Here is a 5,202-nt window from a genome sequence, read left to right as displayed (position 1 = left end):
GAACCACGACTGTCTGTAACTCCAGTTCTAGGGGATCCAGAACACCTTTCTGGCCTCTGCAGATACCAGAGGTATCTGCATACACATACACATACACACACAAGGTGCACAGACATACATAAATACATACACACAGGCAAAACACTCATACACATAAAAACTAAAGTAATTTTTTCAAAAATTAATAATTTCTTCTCCAAAAACCAACTTTATTTGTATAAGCCTGTGTTATGTGTGCTAAGTGTGTGCAGGAGCCTGAAGAAACCAAAGAGGCTTTGGATTCCTCTGGAACTTGAGCCACAGATGGCTGTAAGCCACCTCTAGGATTCTGGAAACCAAATGCAGCTCCTTTCTAACAGCAGCAAATCCTTTTAATCACTAAGATATCTCTCCAGCCCTCGATTGCTTGTATAATGTTATTAATAAACTATGTGTCTGTTCCCACACACATTCACACATTAAAGAGCAACTTCACATGTAGGGAAATAGCACGTGCCTGTAATTAGAGCATTCAGGAGACTGAGGCAGAACTCCACATTCAAGGCCGACCTGGACTACTCAGTAAGACCCAGAATGGGCCTGGGCCGGTGATGATAGAGAGATCAAGCTAATTAGTATATTCATAGCCTTAGATAACAATTATTTCTTTGTCGGGCGAGCTTTTGGAATTTCCTTTAGCAGTTTTGAAATATGCAGTGAATTTCTTTCTTTCTTTCTTTCTTTCTTTCTTTCTTTCTTCCTTCCTTTTTTGTTCATTTTTTGTTTTTGTGTAGTCAAGGTTTCTCTGTCCACCTGCCTCTGCCTCCCTGAGTGCTGGGATCAAAGTTCAAAGTGCTCATCCAGTTCATGGCTCGCAGCACACTTTCAAACTTATCTACCAAACTAAGCAGTAGTTTGAGAATTTGCTTCAAATCCTGTCTGAGATTCAGTAGCTTCTGGACAGAAGCTCCCCTTTCCCATTCCCTAGGCCCTGTAACTACCGTTCAGTTCCTAGGAGCTTTATTGTTTTAGATCCAACAGGCAAATGAGGTCATGCAGTATCAGTCTTAGTTAACTAAGCAGGGTATTTTCTAATTCTGTCTCTGCTCTCATAAACTACAGAATTTCTCTGATTTGAAAAACTCAGTAGCATTACTGTACTGGCTGGTTTTGTGTTAACTTGACACAAGCTGGAGTTATCACAGAGAAAGAAGTCTCAGTTGAGAAAAAATGCCTCCATGAGATCCAGTTGTAAGACAGTTTCTCAACTAGTGATCAAGGGGGGAGGGCCCAGCCCATTGTGGGTGGTGCCAACCCTGGGCTGCTAGACCTGGGTTCTATAAGAAAGCAGGCTGAGCAAGCCAAGGGAAGCAAACCAGTAAGTGACATCCCTCCATGGCCCCTGCATCAGCTCCTGCTTCCTGACCTGCTTGGGTTCCAGTTCTGACTTCCTTTGGTGATGAACAGCAATGTGGAAGTGTAAGCTGATTAAACCCTTTCCTCTTCAACTTGCTTCATGTTCATGATGTTTTGTGCAGGAATAGAAACCTTGACTAAGACAAATTTGTACCAGAAGTGAGGTATTCCTGCGACAACCTAACCATGTTTTGGGGAGGACTGTGGAAGAACTTTGGAACTTTGAGCTAGAAGACTCATTGGAATGTTAAGAGCCCTGTGGAATGTTCAGTGGGAGCTTGGAAGATAATGTTGAGAACAGTGCAGAAGATGGAGGCCTGGCTTGTGAAATTTCAGAGGGAAGATTAAAGACTTTCTTATCAGGGCTGTTGCTGTTTTGATTGTGAATGTTCTGTGGTTTTTGGTTAGCTGGGGCTGAAGAATCAGCTGTGATTAACAAGATACCAGAACGACTAAAGCAGAACCTTTGCATTACTAGGACTATTGATGCTGGTCAGCTGGAGCTAAGAAATTAGTGGTGATTAAGAAGAGACCAGCATCACTGAGGTGAAACCTTCTGGGAAGTGTTTTCTGAGAGCACAAAGAGGCTGTGTTCCAAAGACAGCCAAAGTTGTACCTTGTGCTGTGGCTGGACTTGGTAATATGTAACAGTCTCCATGAGATCCAACTGTAAGGCATTTTCTCAACTAGTGATCAAGGGGAGAGGGCCCAACCCACTGTGTGTGGTGCCATCCCTGGGCTGATAGACCTGGGTTCTATAAGAAAGCAGGCTGAGCAAGCCAGGGGAAGCAAGCCAGTAAGTAACATCCCTCCATGGCCTCTGCATCATCTCCTGCTTCCTGACCTGCTTGAGTTCCAGTCCTGACTTCCTTTGGTGATGAACAACAATATGGAAGTGTAAGCTGAATAAACCCTTTCCTCCCCAACTTGCTTCATGTTCATGTCATGTGCAGGAATAGAAACTCTGACTAAGACAATTCCCACTGTGTGTGTATACCACATTCTTTATTCACTTATCTGTGATGGATACTTAGATTGATACCATAACTTGGCTACTGTGAATAATGCTGCAATGAACATGAGGTTTTAATATCCTTTTGATACTGACTTTAACACTGAAGTATAATAGCTGGTTTATATGGTAATTCTTTTTTTTATTGTTTATGAACCTCCACACCTTTTCTAGGCCTGAACTACTTTATATCCCACCAACAATGGACAAATATTTTCTTTTCTCCACATTCTTATCAAAACCTGTTGTCTCTCACCTTATGATAATATTTGTTCTGGAAGGTTTAACATATCTCATTGTGCCCTCTTTGCTGCCAAAGCTCCACTGTCATAGGTCACACATGTGCACACCCTGGGGAAGGACCTGTCCCAGTTGGCAGCCCTTTATACCGCCCTGTAGCATTCCCACCTAGATGAAGCTGACGTCTGATGACAGAAAGGGACAGGTTTACGTTCTGTCCAAGAAAGACCTGACTCCCTCCTAAATCAGTGTGATTCCAAGGGACTCATATTGTGTGCCACGAGTCAGTTTTGTGACTGGTAATAAAATCTTGAGAATCCTTCCGTCCAAAGGCCTTGCCCTATACCTCTCCGAGGAGGATCTCTGCTGTTTGACTAAGAAAGAAGTGGCAGCCCGCAAGCACCTTGGGAGCAACAGAAAGGAGAAGGATGCTAAATTCCATCTGGTTCTGATAGAGAGCAGAAAGAATTCACCCATTGGCTTGTTACAAGACTAAGCAGGTCCTCCCAACAAATTAGGTATCTGAGTGGTCCACAGCCTCTGCTTTAGTGGCATAAGTGTACTCAAGCCCCTCACCCAAAAAAAAGAAGTCATGTGTGGCTGGCAGCACATGCCTGTAATCCCAGCTTTCAGGAAGCTAAAGCAGGATGATTATTGCAATTTGAGGATAGCCTAGGCTAAAAAGTAACATTATATCTCAAAAAATTATTACTTGAATTGGATAAGATTAAATTAAATTAGGAAGTCATTTCCAAAACAAAGTGGCTTTAAAATGCTAAAGACAACACACAATAAAGATATCTCCATCATGAATATTTGTGCAACAAATGAAATTCACAAGGTAAGACTGCAGAAAGTTATAAGCAACCCACAAACAAACAAACAAACATAGAAACAGAAGGAGGCAGTACTTCCTTTCTCTCCACACGTGACAAGCAAGCTAGCAGAGCTTGAGTCGCATGAACAGGTCTGTGGAGTCTCTGCATTTTATAATCAATAATTTATAATCAATAATGTTGAACTCAGCCCAATCCCCTCCGTGAACACTGCCCTTTCCAGTACTGACACATTTACAAAAGTCAGCCTTTTGGAAGGACCAAAACAAAACCTGTATCCATTCAAAAGAAGTACAAGAAAAGCATACCCAATGTGTTTCTGAGACACAGTGAAATGGGAATTCAGATCCCAAACATCCTCACAGGCTGCTGATGGGATGGGAAATGGTGCCACACTTTGCAGTATACTTTGGCGTACTTAATTTTCTTAATCAGTCACACATCTACTGTGTGTCCAGATCTCTCACCCCAAGGCACCTACTATGGAGAGAAGAAAGTGCTTGTTCATATTACCTAAGTGTAAAGATATATGCAGGTTTGTGTGGGATTGCTAAACACCGATCTCACCTGCTGTGGCTTAACTATGACCTATCTCCTTGAACTTGTATAGGAATCTCTAGATCACATGTTAATAGTATTAAGAGTGTAGAAATTAAACCAAGCTGAGGTGATTAGTGTTAGAGAATGTGGAAAGCGATCAAGTTTGGATAAAGTCATTAGGGTGGAGCCCCAAGACTAGTGGCTTTAAAAAAAAAAAAAAAAAAAGGAGGATTTGGTTTCTGCTGGTAATAGCACTGGAAAAGCAGAGACAGGAGAATCACTGCATGTTCAAGGTCAGCCTAGACTAAAGAATAAGTTTGAGGCTAATCTTGGCTACAGGGTAAAATTCCATCAACAAAGAAACAAAGAAACAGAGAAAAAAAGAAACAGAATGACAGAGAATGGAAGGAAGGAAGGAAGAAAGGAAGGAAGGAAGGAAGGAAGGAAGGAAGGAAGGAAGGAAGAGATCAGATGCAGACATGGACATGCACTTTCTCTATGACATGTCCTCTTTCAAAGCTCTGCGAACAGGAAGGCCATCATCAAAATGAAACCAATGTCAGCACTATGACCTTAAGCCTCCAAAACTTCAAACTAAATAAACCTTTTTACTTTATATAGTAAGCCTGCTAGGTGTATTTCATTATAGTGATGAAATATTGACAAGCAGATGGATGGTTGAACAAGCTGTTGTGTATTTATATAACGGAATGCTACTGAGCAATTAAAAATAACTGTGTAGCATGAATCTTAAAAAGAAACCAGACCAAAGAAGTATATTTTGCATAGTTCCCTTTGTATGAAATGGCATACTAACTTACTGTGACAGAACGCAGATCCATGGTTGTCCAGGAGAAGGTAACTCTACAGGAACATGAGGAAACTTTGGAGACTACGGATAAGTCCATATGTCCTCTTGGTTTGTTGATACTTCTGTGATTATGTCATTTGTCAAAATCTAGTAAATTACGTGTGTTAAACCCATGTAATTTATTAAATATCTGTTATGCCTCAGTTGTTTCAACCCTAGAAGTAAACTTAATGAAAACTACAGGAAGAAACTCTCAAATGCTTATTTTTCACTATTAAAAACACATAAAACAAATAAGAGTCCAATAGAAAGACAGTTTACTCATTGATAGGGACACTCTATTTCAAAAACTGGGTGCAATAAAAATA

This window comes from Micromys minutus, assembly GCF_963924665.1.
Source record: "Micromys minutus genome assembly, chromosome: 3".
NCBI classification, from domain to species: Eukaryota; Metazoa; Chordata; class Mammalia; order Rodentia; family Muridae; genus Micromys; species Micromys minutus.
Note: the sequence above shows the minus strand (reverse complement) of the source record.